The following is a 17866-nucleotide window of genomic DNA, read 5'->3' as shown; positions in this document are numbered from 1 at the left end:
TCTTGTCATTTTGCTAACTTACTGTGTTTGGGGTCTCCTTTTCGCAGGCTGCAGGTTCGTAGTTCCCATTGTTTTGGTGTCTGCCCCCAGTGACTAAGCTTGGTTCAGTGGGTGGTGTAGGCTTCCTGGTGGAGGGGACTGGTGCCTGTGTTCTGGAGGATGTGGATGGATCTTGTCTTTCTGGTGGGCAGTATCATGTCTGGTGTTGTGTTTTGGGGTGTCTGTGACCTTCTTATGATTTTAGGCAGCCTTTCTGCTAATGGGTGTGGTTGTGTTCCTGTCTTGCTAGTTGTTTGGCATAAGGTGTTCAGCACTGTAGCTTGCTGGTTATTGAGTGGAGCTGGGTCTTAGCGTTGAGATGGAGATCTCTGGGAGAGCTTTCGCTGTTTGATATTACATGGAGCCTGGAAGTCTCTGTTGGACCAGTGTCCTGAACTCGGCTCTCCCACCTCAGAGGCACAGGCCTGACACACGGCCAGTGCACCATTATCCTGTCAGCACACAGCTCAGAAGAAAAGGGAGAAAAAAAAATTAAATAGTTATTAAAATAAAAAAATATTAAAAATAAAAATATTTAAAGTAATTTAAAAAAGGAAGAAAGAAGAGAGCAACCAAAGCAGAAAACGAATCCGCCACTGATAACAGTGCTAAAAACTATACTAAAAATAAATAAATAAATAAATAAAAAAGGATAGACAGAACCCTAGGACAAATGGTAAAAGCAAAGCTATACAGACAAAACCCCACAAAGGAGCATACACATACACACTCATAAAAAGAGAAAAAGGAAAAATATGTATATATATATATATATATATATATATGTCTTTATATATATATATATATATATATATATAAGAAAGAGTGCAGTCAAATTAATAAACAAATCTGCCAGTGATGATAAACTCTAAATAGTAAACTAAGATAAACATAAAACCAGAAAGAAATTAGATGCAGAAAGCAAACCCCAAGTCTACAGTTGCTCCCAAAGTCCACTGCCTCAATTTTGGGGTGATTAGTTGTCTATTCAGGTATTCCAGAGATGCAGGGTACATCAAGTTGATTGTGGAGATTTAATCTGCTGCTTCTGAGGCTGCTGGCAGAGATTTCACTTTCTCTTCTTTGTTCGCACAGCTCCTGGGGTTCAGCTTTGGATTTGGCCCCGCCTCTGCTTGTAGGTCACCTGAGGGCATCTGTTCTTTGCTCAAACAGGATGGAGTTAAAGTAATACCTGATTCCGGGGCTCTGGCTCTCTCAGGCCGGGGGGGGGGAGGGGTACGGAATGTGGGCCGAGCCTGTGGTGACAGAGGACAGTGTGACGTTGCAGCAGCATGAGGTGTGCTGTGTATTCTCCCGGGAAAGTTGTCCCTGGATCACGGGACCCTGGCAGTGGCGGGCTGCACAGGCTCCCGGGAGGGGAGGTGTGGAGAGTGACCTGTGCTTGCAGACAGGCTTCTTGGTGGCAGCAGCAGCAGCCTGAGCATCTCATGCCCATCTCTGGGGTCCATGCTGATAGCCACGGCTCGCACCCATCTCTGGAGTTCGTTTAGGCAGTGTTCTGAATCCCCTCTCCTCACGTACCCGGAAACAATGGTCTCTTGCCTCTTAGGCAGGTCCAGACCCTTTCCCAGACTCCCTTCCGGCCAGCTGTGGCGTATTAGCCCTCTTCAGGCTGTGTTCACGCCGCCAACCTCAGTCCTCTCCCTGGGATCCGACCGAAGCCCAAGCCTCAGCTCCGAGCCCCCGCCTGCCCTGGCAGGTGAGCAGACAAGCCTCTCAGGCTGGTGAGTGCTGGTCAGCACTGCTCCTCTGTGCGGGAATCTCTCCGCTTTGCCCTCCGCACCCCTGTTGTTGCGCTCTCCTCCACGGCTCCGAAGCTTCCCCCCTCCGCCACCCGCAGTCTCCACCCGCGAAGGGGCTTCTAGTGTGTGGAAACCTTTCCCCCTTCACATCTCCCTCCCACAGGTGCAGGTCCCATCCCTATTCTTTTGTCTTTGTTTTTTCTTTTGCCCTACCCAGGGACGTGGGGAGTTTCTTGCCTTTTGGGAAGTCTGAGGTCTTCTGCCAGTGTTCAGTGGGTGTTCTGTAGGGGTTGTTCCACATGTAGTTGTATTTCTGATGTATTTGTGGGGAGGAAGGTCATCTCCACCTCTTACTCTTTCTCCATCTTGAAGGTCCCTCTCATGACTCCAGTTTTAAATATGTATTTTAGGGGTGACTGGTAAACAGAATTTTCTAAATTTCTTTTGCCTCAACCTTCACAGTTAATGTAGAGTTATAAATGTACTTTTCAGAGGGAACACCAACTTTCCCCCAAATGAGAAAAAACTTCTCTTTCAACACCCCACAGCCTCCACCCTGCTGAACAACATATGTATTAGTTAGAGCAGCTTCAACTGCTATTACAAATAAGTCCCTCAATTTCAGGCCATTGGCAAATTAGAAGTTGGTGATAGTAAAATGTGGGTGTGCTTGGCCAGTTGGTTGCAATACTCCACATAGTGCTTCAGTGACCCAAGCACCTTCATTCATGTAGTTTTGACTCCCTTGGGGTCGCAAAGCTTCTTGCACCTAGCCTGAATATGAGAGAACAAAGGAGAAGATATATTTGCTTCTTAATTAACTTGACTTCGAATGAGTAACCCATATTGCTTATATCCCAGTTTCAAAAACTAGTTAAATGGTCCTACCTAGATGCAGGTATGGTTCTGCAATGAAATTCCTTTTTGGACGGACACCTCCCAGGAACAATTCCACCCAATGGTTGGGAACAGAAACAGCTGGTGGATAGTCAGTTGTCCTTTCTACTCCCGAATAAAAATAATTTCTCTTTATCTATTTATCACCAAAGTTTGGGAAATTCTTCATAGGGGGAAAATCGTGTTTTGCACTCTACAACATATTATAGAAAGATTCATGTTAATTTATTTCAGTTTTGAGTGTTTAGTAGATAGCAAGCAACATTTAAGTCATTATGAAGCTTTAATGCTAGTGTAATTTTGAATTAGAGTATAAAGTTTTATAAGAATTTTAAGTCTCCATTAAATGATGGAAACATTTCTTGCCTCTACCTTATTTTAATTTACAATTTGTATAACTTCTTAAAGACAAAGATTCTGCTCTCTAATAGAATAAAGGACTTCTTTTGCTTGATTCAATACTAATGTCTATGGTAAAACTGGAATTTTTTAAAGTAATTATGATTTTTAATTGAATTCTGAAGTCATGTCTTGAGGTATAGACATTTGTAATTTGGAGGGGAGGATATTTGCACAGCTTTCTAATTACCCTCCCATAATTATAAGAGCATATGCAAAGCAAATATAGGAAATTGTTACTTACATGTCTTACAAGCAACCTTGTTTTTTTATTTATCATATTCTCCTGATACTCAGCATGCTCTAATTAAATCATATTGTCCACTGCTGTGGTAATATTCCAGGTTCAGAAGAGTAGAAACTAGAACTAATAGAAATAGCACCAGCTCCTATGAAATGAACTTTTAGAGTGGTAGAGAGTAGCTCCAAAATCTGCCATACATTCTTTCTCCTGATGGAAATAGAATTAAATTGGTATGGAGGACACTTGATTTATCTCTCAGTTAAAGAATTGGGACTTTCAGGGAATTGTCATATTAGATTCTCTGCAAATAGGTTATTCTTGGCTAGTAAAATAGAAAACGTTTTAAGACCTCATTTATATGTCCTTCTGAAAGAAGACAACAAATAAATATATATAAGTTTTAATTTTCAGGATTAAAGTAAGTAGCCCAGGTCTCTCTAAAGATACAAATATATATTACACTTAGAAATTCATTTTAAAATAATAAGACATTGTTTTCATTCTCTGAGAGGAAATACTAGCGGGAAGGATTTAATCATAACTTTATTAAACTTGAATAATTTTCAAAATATTATATATTGATGTAATGAAAGTATTGCTTAACACCTAAAGGAGTTCTCTTTCTGCCCCTAACATTCAGAGATACTATGAGATATATATTATATGGGATAAACTCCTAATAATAGAAAAAATATATATAGTCATCAATATTAATCATATTCTCAAGTGAATATTTCATAAGAAACACAGAATATTGCATGTGCCTATATGCTAACATTGACAGCAAATCTACATGTAATTTGGAAAAAAAAGAATTTTGTCAAAAATATATATGACGTCACCTGCTGCTAAAAATTTTAATTTTGGTCTGAGATACAGAAATGGAAAAACCCAGTGGTTATTTCTAGGGAACCAATTCTGCGACCTCTACTGCTGAGATCCCTTGTGATGCCCTAGTTATGGCATTTCCCTGAGACTGATTTCTCCTCCCTTTGTTTAAATATATTATCCACCAACTACTACAGTAAAAACCCTCCTTTTCTTAACCTAATCTGTGTATCTGTATTTGCAAATAAACCATAAACATGAAACACACACACACACAAAATATATATATATGACAAATATTAAGATATGAAGATTTCTCTATCATGTACATTAATGATGTGTAGGGGAGACAAAACTTTACCTTCTTAGGGTCTCAGTCTGGGCCTGAGAATGAAATTGACACAAGACAGATTAACAGGAGAAAAGCATACAGATTTAATTAATGTAAAATTTACATGACATGGAAGTACTAATGAGGAAATGAAGACCCAAAGAAGTGGCAAAGTATAAATTCTTTTTTTTTTTTTTTTTTTTTTTTGCGGTATGCGGGCCTCTCACTGCTGTGGCCTCTCCCGTTGCGGAGCACAGGCTCCGGACGCGCAGGCTCAGCGGCCATGGCTCACGGGCTTAGTTGCTCCGCGGCACGTGGGATCTTCCCGGACCAGGGCACGAACCCGTGTCCCCTGCATCGGCAGGCGGATTCTCAACCACTGCGCCACCAGGGAAGCCCTATAAATTCTTTTATACTAGGTTAAAAAACAGAGACAATTGTGGAAGAGTAACTAAAAAATGTGGAGAGACTAAAAGAAGACAAGAACTATTTTAACAAGATCTATTTGTACAGAATTCTCTTAGCCTGGACCCTTTGTCTCTGGTGATAAGAATGTTTCCTTCCTCTTGTTGTGGGGAGGACCTCTTCCACATAGTTTTATCTCCTGTTTTTAGGAAGAAAAAGGGGAGGTTGGAGTGCCCTTCCTGTACCTACTCTTTTTAAAGTGCTTGTAGCTCAACATAATTCTTTTTTTTTTTTTTTTTTGTGGTACACGGGCCTCTCACTGTGGTGGACTTTCCCGCCACAGAGTACGGAGCACAGGCTCCAGACGCGCAGGCTCAGCGGCCATGGCTCACAGGCCCAGCCACTCCGCCGCATGCGGGATCTTCCCGGACCGGGGCACGAACCCACGTCCCCTGCATCAGCAGGCAGACTCCCAACCACTGCGCCACCAGGGAAGCCCTCAACATAATTCTTATGCCAAAATGGCACAATATATTCTGCCATCCTTCAGATGGTATTTCTTCATACTGTTGATGCTTAAATTTGCAATAACACCATTTTCACTGAGATGTCAATAAACAATATCTGTTATTGTAATATGTACATGGCGGTTTATGTAAACTTTCATTTTCCTTTAAAAGTATGCAGGTGAATTTATGATGTTATTAGTCTCTTCATACTAATTACAAATAATTCATTGAACATCAGGTTCTTGAATGTCAGGTGAAAAGTGCCTTTTTAATTCCTTAGGAAATAAGCAATAGGAATTATTTATTGCATTTTATTTTCTTATTTACTTTTCAAGTTAGACATTGTTTATTACTAGTCACATAAGAATTGTGAATTGTAGTTTCTATCATTTAAAATTATATAACACTTCTAAATCGTTTTTGGCTTTTATTTTAAACAGAGTTTATTATAACTATGATTCAGTTAGCAGTTCTTACAAGATTTGTTTGCTTTTCTCAGAATGATATTGGGGATTTAATTGGGAAAGGGGATATTTTTAATAAAGCAAGTTCTATTTCTTTGGCAAACAGTAGCTAATATAATTAGTAATATATGAATAGCGCTCATGAAGTATAAGTTCAAAGTTATTGTAGAGTCTTACTTGATTTGTTTTGTTATTCAATCAAAATTGAACCAAAAAAAATTGTAACCACTATGTACCTAGAACCATATTTTTCATGAATAATAGTGGCTTTTAAGTTTGTGATGTGTAAGGAGGAAAATATGATCAACATAAAATAAAAATTTAAGGTTATTTTAAATATTGCAAAATTCATTATATATATTTATATTTTGCAATGAATATATGCTAACTGGTGAATCAATCAAAATAGAATTAAAATTCAGAAATCATACAAACAAATAGTTGGGTTTATATACTTAGACCATGAAAAGAAAAAATTGATCCATAGTTCACTGTATTTTTACTCTATTAAATTTTTTTTTTAATCCTCAGTCTTTGAATATTTTAAGAGAAGTGCGTTTTATATATTCTTTTGGTCTCATTTTTCAAATCTACAGAAAACTGGAAGGAATAGTATAAATCAACACCTCCATACCTTCATCTGAATTCACTAATTTTCTACAGCCACATTTGGTGTCTGTCTGTCTTTCTCTGTATTATTAGCATTTTTTTTTTCCTTTTCTGGGAACATTTGGAAATTGCAGACATCCTGAAACTCTGCCTCTAAATATTTCCAAAATCCAAGACATTCTCTACATGAATGTCACACTGTCACACCCAAGAAGTTCAGCATTGATAAAATAATCTTATCTGGTCAACACCTCATATTTAAATCTCTGATTTCCAAATATTGTCCTTTAGAACTCTGGCTGCTTTTTTCCCCCAGGGTCCCATCAAGGATCACACTTTGCACTTAGTTGTTATGTCTTTTTAAAATCTAGAATAGCAGCCCCAAACCTACTTTTTCTTTCATGGCATTAATAATTTTTAAATGTCCAGGCCAGCTATTTTACTTAATGTCCACAATATGGATTTGTCTGACTGTTTCATCATATTTAGACTCAGGTTAAAAACCTTAGGCAAGGGCTTCCCTGGTGGCGCGGTGGTAGAGTCCGCCTGCCGATGCAGGGGACACGGGTTCGTGCCCCGGTCCGGGAAGATCCCACATGCCTCAGAGCAGCTAGGCCCGTGAGCAATGGCCGCTGAGCCTGTGCGTCCGGAGCCTGTGCTCCGCAATGGGAGAGACCACAGCAGTGAGAGGCCCGCGTACCGCAAAAAAAAAAAAAACCTTAGGCAAGAGACGTCCCTGGTTGTCCAGTTGGTAACACTCCATGCTCCCAATGCAAGGGGCCTGGGTTCCACCCCTGGTCGGGGAGCTAGGTTTCTCCATTGTAATGTTGCCACTTTTCATTTATTGTTAATAAGTGATACATGGGCTAATACTTTGTAACTATGTGAATAGCCTTTTCCCCAACCCAGTGATTTTAGATCCATTGATGATCCTTGTTTGAATAAATTATTACACTGATGGTTACAGTATGATCACTTTCTAATTCTGTTGTTCTTTTTATATTTATTTGTTTGCATAATTATGTAAAAAGAAGTTTTCCTCCCATCTGCACATTTTTAGTGTCACTTTGAACTTAGAGATTTTAAAAAATGCAATGTCTTTTAATATTTTTACACTCAGTATATCCAAAATTTAAATTATGACATGAACTTACAGTAGAATACTATATACCAGTCAGAATCAATGATCTCCAACACACAACAATATGAATAAATCTCACAAAAATTATACTGATTAAAATGAACCTGACACAAAAGAGTATTTTCTGTTTAATTCCATTTTATGAAGTAGCAAAACAAAACAAAATAAAAATACCTTTGCTGTTGGAAGTCAGGAGAGTGGTTACTCTTATTGATGTGTGAGTGTGGCTTCTAATGTACTTATAGTGTTCTGTTTCTTGATGTGAGTCTGGTTAAAAGAGTATGTTCTGATAATGAAAATTCACTAAGCAGTGCCCTTATTAAATGGGCCCTTTTCTGTTTAGGTGTCATACATCAACAAAGTTAGAAAAATTTGACCCAAATGTGCTCAATTGAGGTAGCTCCTTTGATTTTTTGATATAGTCCCACCTATCCTTAAGAAGTTCTTTGACTTTATGGCCCCAAAATATATTCCATTTTCTGCTTGTACTTTTACTGCTCAGGTTTGAAATCAGCATTTCTCCAGAGTCCTGTTTCCTTTTAGAAGCCAAGATCAGGGCACTGAGTATGCTAATTGCTATTAGAGTGGCATTATTTTTAGACTATTTCAATGATTAGAGAGATACACACACACACACACATTTGTGGGACTTTTTTGATAATTATTAGGTCATACTGATAACTCTAATTCAAATCCAGTAACAAGGCTTTTCTTGCCTTTTTTCATCTAATTTATATTTCCCTTTCGCACAGTGAGAACTTTACCCAGAACATCAATATTCCTACAATACACTCAAAACAGTTTTAGAATTATTCCACCAATATGACTACCAAAAAAAAAGCCTGCAGAGGAAAGTTCAAAGCCAATAGTCAGTGAGTTCCTTCTAACTTACCTGTTTCTCTCCCTACTGTTATTTTACTTCAGGTGTTTCCATTTTGTCAGGATATATTATTCTTTCACCTTGTCCCCACCTTTATTTTGGCCATAAATCTGAAACTAATGCAATAAATACTCAGCATTAGTGATTTGCCAAGTTATTCCAGATTGTCATTTAAATATACGAACTAAATTTTCTGATAGATTCCTCAGGAAAGACTTGAACTCCAGCATTCCCTGAATTCTTGAATGTTTAAACATGTTTTTGTATAGACTTGATGCTTGAAGGAAACACTGGCAAGATAATAAGGCCTTGGCTCATTCTTTCCTTAAGTTTTGTAAAATGTGTTAATTCAGTGCTATCTTGCTTTGTATGTTGCTGTTGAGAAATATGATGCCAACGTGATTTTCATCTCTTAATAACCAACTTGCTTGTTTTATTCACTGGCTCAGATTTTTTTCTTTATTTTTACATTCTAATGGTTCTATTAGAATATGTCTCAGAGTTGGCCTTTCAGGGTCAATTTTTCCAATTACACGTAGACTACATAAAAATGCTAAATTAGGGCTTCCCTGGTGGCGCAATGATTGAGAATCCGCCTGCCGATGCAGGGGACACGGGTTCGTGCCCCGGTCCGGGAAGATTCCACATGCCGCGGGGCGGCTGGGCCCGTGAGCCATGGCCGCTGAGCCTGCGCGTCCGGAGCCTGTGCTCCGCAACGGGAGAGGCCACAACAGTGAGAGGCCCGTGTACCGCAAAAAAAAAAAAAAAAAAAAAAGCTAAATTAGAGTTTCTTGTATTTCCAGAAAGATTTCTTAGATTACTATTTTAAATATCAGTTCTCTTTTTTTTGTTGTATTTTTTGTGTGCTTTTTAACCAGCATTTATTCTAGAACATTTGGAATTTATAAAGTATATTTATATGTAACCATCCAGTTCTCCAAGTTATTCGTCTGTTCTATTTGGCAATAATTAATCAATTGGAAATGGGATTTCTCATTCATACATCTTACTGGTAGCACAAAATCAGTGAGCTTTATCCACTATATCACTTTGGAAAGATGAACTGAGGTGAAATCTAATTAATATTTTAAGCAACACATCAGTTAGTCTCTATGGTCTTCCATATTTTATCTTGCTTCCCGACTGTCATCATTCATTACTTTCACACAGTGAGACCATGAGTATCAGAGGCAAAGGTGGGTCATGGTATCTTCTGATTAGGATCTAACAGATCAATGGCTATTAATCCAACCCTGCCACCCTCTATGTCTGTCTGGTAAACATACACCACATTACCATTCAGCAAGTACCTATTTGATAATTATTATCTAACACTATTTTCAATATTTAAAAAACTTACTTTCACTCTACATCCCCTTCCAGGTACTGTATCATTTCTCAACTACCCTTTCCAGCAAAATTTCTTTGAAGAATTTTTCATGTTTTCTACCTCCACTTCCTTCCCTTCCATAATCTTTTCATGGCAGTAAAATATATATAATATAGAATTCACCATTTTAACCAAGTTAAAGTGTACGGTTCAGTGGCATTTAGTATATTTACAGTGTTGTGCAAGTATCACTACTATCTAATTCTAGAACATTCTTATCACCCAAAAAGGAAAACTTATACCCATTCAGCTATTTCCCCCTATCCCATCCTCCCTCCAGCCTCTGGACACCCCTAATCTCTGGATTTTGCTTTTCTGGATATTTTATATAAATGGAATTATACAATATATGACCTTTTGTGCCTAATTCTTTAACTTAGCATAACATTTTCTAGGTTCATCCACATTGTAGTGTGTAGCTGTACTTCATTCCTTTTTGTGGATATATAATATTCCATTGTATGGATATACCACACATTGTTTAACCATTCATCAGTTGATGGACATTTGGATTGTTTCCACCTTTTGACTATCGTGAATAGTGTTGCTATGAACATTTGCATACAGGTATTTGTTTGAACACCTGTTTTTAATTCTTTGGGGTTTATACCTAGGAGCGGAATGACTGAGTCATATGGTAATTAGTGAGTAATAGCCAAACTCTTTCTCCAGTGTCTGTGCTACTTTGTATTCCTACCAGCAGTGTATTAGGGTTCCAATTTCTCTAGATCCTCACCACAACTAGTTATTTTCTGTTATTATTTCTTAATTCTATCAAGTCGATGTGAAATGGCATCTCATTGTGGTTTTGATTTGTATTTCTTTAATGGCATTGAGCATTTTTTCATATGCTTGTTGACCATTTATATCTCCTTTTTGGAGAATGTCTATTCACATACTTTGTCCATTTTTAATTGGGTTGTTTACCTTTTGTTGTTGAATTGTATGAATTCTTAATATATTATGGACACGAACCTTATCAGGTATATTATTTGTAAATATTTTCTCTACTTGGGTCATTCTTGACAAAGGATAGCACAGAACCTAAAAATCTCAAATGTTCTGATATTCAGTTGTGTGGGTTGAAAGTATAGCTTTTTAAAAATTTAGTTTGCCTATAAGCTTATTATTAGTAGAGATAAAAAATTTCAAATCCTTGAATTGTAGGCAATACTAGAGTCCATGTCTAATACTCAAATATTTCCCTAAATGTTGAAGTATTTACATGTGCAATTTAGTTCTCAGACTATTTGAAATAGTACCTTGGAACCACAATTAAAATAAATGTTAATGGGTTTAAGGAAGGATATTGCAATAGAAATTCAATGTCTTTGAATCTTTCCTGATTCCTGGACCTTTGTAAAATATATATTATTTAATTTTAATAGTACCAGGCTTGGAAACTTGGCCTTACATGTTTAACATTACAACTGACAGGTTGATTTATTTTGGAAGTGAGTAGATTCCTGACTTTTTTTTTTTTTTTTTTGTGGTACACGGGCCTCTCACCGTTGTGGCCTCTCCCATTGCGGAGCACAGGCTCCGGACGCACAGGCTCAGCGGCCATGGCTCATGGGTCCAGCCGCTTCGCGGCATGTGGGATCTTCCCGGACCGGGGCACGAACCCGTGTCCCCTGCATCGGCAGGTGGACTCTCAACCACTGTGCCACCAGGGAAGCCCGATTCCTAACATTTTTGTAAAATAAAGGTAGCCCATACAGAATTCTTATGAATGACCTAAAGAAGATGTGTCAGTTAGGGCCTAGCCAGGAGACAGAAATCACTCAGTAAATAGAGTGGAACATTTCAATATGAAGAATTATTATCTAATAATTAATTAATAGCAGGGAGTAACTACTAAGGGATAAATAGTTAATAGTTAACTAAATAACAGATTACAGCTTAGCAATAAAGTGAACTGAATAGAACACAAGAATAGCAGAGGTTAGGAGGAGCTACTACTTCTACAGCTGAGGCTAATACCCATGGAAAGAGAAGACTTGGAAGGAGGCCAACACTGACATCCAGACCCTGTTGGAGATGGTGTGGCTGTGGCCTACTTAATGACAGAGAATTTGCTGAAGTGCCACCAGCCAAGGTTGGCTGGAAACCACCTGTTGGGGCCCTAGTAAAACTAGTTGGGAATCAGCCCTCTGGGATGCTGGTGAAGCTCACTGGGAAGTCAGTGTCTGAGGTGCTAGTGAGATTTTGCATGGTGTTGGCAACACTTATTGGTGCATGAGTGCACCACACACATGAGTGCAAAATTGTTGTTTGCATGGTGCATACTTTTCCAGCTACTGCCCAAGGGTCAGGCTTCTAATTAGCCTGCATCTGGGAGCTGTCAGGGCACATCAATTGTAGTCCTTAGGAGCTTGAAAGGGTATGTGGGAACTCCTGTGCCTTCCCCTCCTGGCTTGCCTCAGTGATAAAATCAAGTCTCTAGCTTCTCCCTGAAAGGAGTTTGTTCAAACATATAGTGCCCCAACTTCAATGGCTACCACTCAAGGGGTTAGCTCCTAAATAACTTAGCTGAGGCAGCTGACTAAGCTCAGTGTTTGCAGTTTCCCTGGGTCCAAAGAGGTGGTTCTATATGGGTACACAGGCGCTCCCAGCAGCTGTTCACTCTGGCTCAGCATGGAGTATGTTAGGCAAAAATACCCATCTCCCATTTTCTACCTGGTAAAGGCTAGACTGCATATATCATATGCCAACTTTTTCATTTGCTGCCCAAACGTTGGGCTTCCAATTAGCCTGCTGTTGGAGCTGACAGGGCAGGCAATTAGTGGTCCTTCAGGAGCTTGAAGCTGCATGTGACATTTTCCCCACTTTGGGGCAATGATGGGACTTGCCATACTGTAATCTCCTGGGAGCCACTAAGAATAAGGACAGCTGTTAGGAAAATAACAAAAGTTTGAGTGGTACCCAGAATCTTGGGCTAGGCTGATTAGCATGTTTAATTTCCTACATGAGGCCATTCTGTTAAAACTGGGAGAGGTGGCTCTCTTATCAAATTCATAGAAACCAATGCAAAAACTCAAGGAAAATGAAGAGACAGGAGAATCTTTAAAAAAAAAAAAATCAGGGTTTCCCTGGTGGTGCAGTGATTGAGAGTCTGCCTGCCAATGCAGGGGACACGGGTTCGTGTCCTGGTCTGGGAAGATCCCACATGCCATGGAGCAGCTGGGCCCATGAGCCATAGCCACTGGGCCTGGGCATCCGGAGCCTGTGCTCCACAACAGGAGAGGCCACAACAGTGAGAGGCCCATGTACCACAAATAAATAAATACATAAATAAAATAAAATAAAAACAGCAAGGTAAATCTCCACAAACCAGCACAGTGAAGTGCTGACAAGTGACTTACCCAACAGAGAAATCAAAATAGTTGTCATAAAGATGCCCACCAAGGTCAGGAGAGCAACACATAAACAAAGACACTTGCAACAGAGATAGAAATATTTTAAAATACCAAACAGAAATCATAGAACTAAATAATACAATAACCGAATTGAAAAATTCAATAGGGGGGTTCAACAGTCAGACTAAATCAAACAGAAGAAAGGAACAGTTGACTCAAAGAATGTCAGAGGACATCATCCAATGAGAGGAGCAAAAAGAAAAATGAATAGAAAAGAGAAGATAGCATTGATAAAGATAAATATAGGGCTTCCCTGGTGTCATAGTGGTTGAGGGTCTGCCTGCCAATGCAGGGGACACAGGTTCGTGCCCCGGTCCGGGAAGATCCCACATGCCACGGAGCGGCTGGGCCTGTGAGCCATGGCCGCTGATCCTGTGCGTCTGGAGCCTGTGCTCCGCAATGGGAGAGGCCACAACAGTGAGAGGCCTGTGTACCACAAAAAAAAAAAAAAAAAAAAAAAAAAAAAGATAAATATATAGTCAAATTCCAAATACTGTCATATTGTAATGGTGGTGTATAAATCACATATAAGTCTATTACAAAGGTTAAAGGATAAACATATTAGAAATGACTATTATTATGAGAATTTGTTAATGGATATAGAATATAAAAATATTTACATTGTGACATCAAAAACATAAAATGTAGACAGGGTAGTACAAGTGTAGAGCTTTTGTATATTATCAAAGGTAAATTGTTATCAGCTTAAGATAACCATTATAGCTATACAATATTTATGTAAGCCTCATGGTAACTGTAAAGCAAAAACCTGTAATAGATAAGCAAAAGAGAAAAAGGATTTAAAACAGAAAGCCATCAAATAACAAAAGAAGAAAGGAATAAAGGAAACAATTAACAAAATGGCAATAGCAAGCCCTTACCTGTCAATAATATCTATAAATGTAAGTACATTAAATTCTCCTGTTGAAAGACATAGAGTGGCTGAATGAATGAATAAACAAGACCCAACTATATGCTTCATATAGGAGACTCATTCCAGGTTTAAAGACACCTATAGATTGGGATTGAAGGGATGGAAAAATATATTCCATGAAAATGGAAAACAAAAGAGAGCAGAGGTAGCTACACTGATACCAGACAAGATAGACTTTAAGTCAAAAAATGTAACAAGAGACAAGGAAGGACATTATTCTCAATTCATTAAGATTACATAACAATTGTAAATATTTATGCATCCAACATCAGAGCACCTAAGTATATAAAGCAAATATTTATTTACCTGAAGGGATAAATAGAAAGCAATACAATAATAGTAGGGGGCTTCAATACCACATCTTCAATAATGGATAGGTCATCCAGACAGACCATCAATAAAATAACATTGCACTTGAATTATACTTTAGAACAAATGGGCATAACAGACATGTACAAAAGATTTCATCCAACAGCAGCATAATACACATTCTTCTCAAGTGCATATGAATCATCCTCCAGGATAGATCATATGTTAGGTCAAAAGTCAAGTCTTAGAAAACTGAAGAAGATAGAAATCATATCAAGCTTCTTTTCTGACCACAGTGGCATGATACTAGAAATTAATAGTATGAAGAAAATTATAAAATTCACAAATATGTGAAGATTATACAACACACTCCTGAGCTACCAATGGTCAAAGAAAAAAATCAACAGGGAACTCAAAAATATCTTGACATAAATGAAAATGGAAACAACATATCAAAACTCATGGGATGCAGCAAAAACAGTTCTAAAAAGAGCATTTATTGTGATTAATGCCTATATTAAGAAAAACAAGATCTCAAGTAAACAAACATTATACTTCAAGGAAGTGGAAAAAAATACAAAGTCTAAAGTCAGTAGAAGGAAGGAAACAACAGAAATAAGAATAAAAATAAATGAAATAGAGATGAGGAAATACAATAGAAAAGATTTTAAAATAATTGCTTTTTTGAAATGATAAAATTAACAAATGTTTAGCTTAAAAAAGACAGAATAATCAAATAAAATCAGAAATGTAAGTGGAGACATGACAACTGATACCACAAAAACACAGAGGGTCATAGGAGACTACAGTCAGCAATTGTACACTAGCAAATTGGATAACCTAGAAGAAATGGATAAATTCAAGAAACATACAACCTTCTAGGACTGAATCATAAAGAAATAAAAAATCTGAATGGACAGATAATGAGTAAGGAGATTGAGTCAGTAATCTGCAATCTCCCAACAAAGAAACATCCAGGACCAGTCAGCTTCGTCAAACATTTAAAGAAGAATGTAACTCTACAAAACATTTAAATAAGAATTAATATCAATTCAACTCTTCCAAAAAGTTGAAGAGGAGGGAACACTATCTAACTTATTTTATGAGACCAACAGTACCCTGATACCAAAGCCAGACAAGTACACTACAAGAGAAGAAAGTCACAGGCCTGTAACCCTGATAAGAATAGATACAAAAGTCCTCTACAAAATATTAGCAGTAAATTAAATTAAAAACAAATTAAAAGGATCATACACCATGATCAAGTGAGATTTATCCTTTGAATGGAAGGGTGGATTAACATGCACAAATTAATAAATGTAATATACCACATTAACAAAATGAAAATGAAAATGATGTGGTTATCTTAAAATATGCAAAAAAAAGTATTTGACAAAATTCAACCTCCTTACATGATAAAAACTCAGCAAATTTGGTATAGAAGGAATGTACCATCTGTATGTATATGTCCATATATGTAACATATATGACAAACCCACAACTAACATCATATTCAATGGTGAAAAGCTGAAAGTTGTATCCTCTAGTTTAGGAACAAGTCAGGATTGCCTACTCTCACTAATTCTGTTCAACATAGTATTAGAAGTCCTAGCCAGAGAAATCAGGAAACACAAGGAAATAATATATCTAAATTAGAAAGAAAAGTGTATTTTTTCTTAAAACTGGTAAAATTTTGTAAAAATTACAAAATTGTCTTACTTACACATGATATGAACTTATATGTGGGAAACTTTAAAGTCTCCACCAAAAAAACCTGTTAGAACTAATAAACATTTATTTTTCAGGATAAAAATCAGCATATAAAAATCAGTCAAATTTTTATAAACTAATATGGACTATTCAAAAAAGAATTAAGAAAGGAAGCTCATTTACAATAGCATCAAAAACAATAAAATACTTAGGAATAAATTTAACCAAGGAGGTAAATGAACTGTACAATGAAAACTATAAAACACTGATGAAAGAAATTGAAGAAGGCACAAATAAATAGAAAATATCTCATCCTCATGAGTTGGAAGAGTTAAAATTGTTAAAATATCCATACTACCCAAAGTAAACTACAGATTCAATGAAACCCCTATCAAAATTCCAATGGCATTTTTTACAGGAAAAAACAACAACAACAAAATTAAACTAAAATTTGTTTCGAACTACAAAAGATCTTGAATACCTAAAGCAATATTAAGGAGACAAGCAAAGCTGGAGGCATCACACTGCCTGATTTCAAACTATTTTAAAAACCTATGCTTATCAAAACAGTATGGTACTGGAATAAAAACAGACACATAGATAAATAAATAGAACAGAATAGAGAGCCCAGAAATAATCTCATGCATATATGATCAACGAGGCACCAAGAATACACAACAGAGAAAGGATAATCTCTTCAATAAATGGTGTTAGGAAAACTGGATACCTACATGCAAAAGAATGAAATTGGATCCTTATCTTGCACCATACACAAAAATCAACCCAAAATATGTTAAAGACTTAAACATAAGACTTGAAACCATAAAACTCCTAGAAGAAAACATACTGGGAAAGCTCTTTGACGTTTGGTCTTGGAAATGATGTTTTGCATATGACACAAAAGAACAGGCAACAAAAGTAGACATAAACAAATTGTACTACATCAAGCTAAAAAGTTCTGTACCACAATGGAAACAATCAACAAAATGAAAAGGCAATATATGGAATGGGAGAAAATATTTGCCAACCAAATATCTGGTAAGGAGTTAATATTAAAGATAAACAAGGAATCCTTACAAATCAATAGCAAAAAAATAAATAACCTGATTTAAAAACAGGCAAAGAAACTGAATAGAATTTTTTCTAAATAAGGCATATAAATGACTGGCAGGTATATGAAAGATACTCAACATCATTTATCATCAGGAAAATACAAATCAAAACTACAATGAGCTATCACCTCACACCAGTTTAGGATAACTCTTATCAAAAATATAAAAGATTTTGGTGAGAATAGGGAAAAAAGGGGAACTCTTGTACACTGTTGGTGGGAATGTAAATTGATGCAGGCATTATGGAAAACAGTATGGAGTTTCCTCAAAAAATTAAAAATAGAACTGCCATATGATGCAACAGTCCCACTTCTGGTTATATATCAAAGGAAATGGAATCACCATCTTGGAGAGATATCTGCTTCCTATGTTCACTGCAACATAATTTCCAATAGCCAAGTTATGGAAACAGCATATGAGTCCACTGATGGATGAATGTATAAAGAAATTATGGTATAAATATACAATGGAATATTATTCAGC

At 37.2% G+C, this 17866-nt stretch overlaps 1 protein-coding gene across 7 annotated transcripts in view; it reads left to right on the top strand.

Moving 5' to 3' along the window:
* Positions 1-17866, top strand: part of LRP1B (LDL receptor related protein 1B) — a 1895525-nt gene that overhangs the window by 265249 nt on the left and 1612410 nt on the right. The window lies entirely within an intron of this gene.

The sequence above is a fragment of the Kogia breviceps genome, chromosome 2 (genome assembly GCF_026419965.1).
Source record: "Kogia breviceps isolate mKogBre1 chromosome 2, mKogBre1 haplotype 1, whole genome shotgun sequence".
NCBI lineage: Eukaryota > Metazoa > Chordata > Mammalia > Artiodactyla > Physeteridae > Kogia > Kogia breviceps.
Note: the sequence above shows the minus strand (reverse complement) of the source record. Positions and strands in the feature narration are given on the sequence as shown.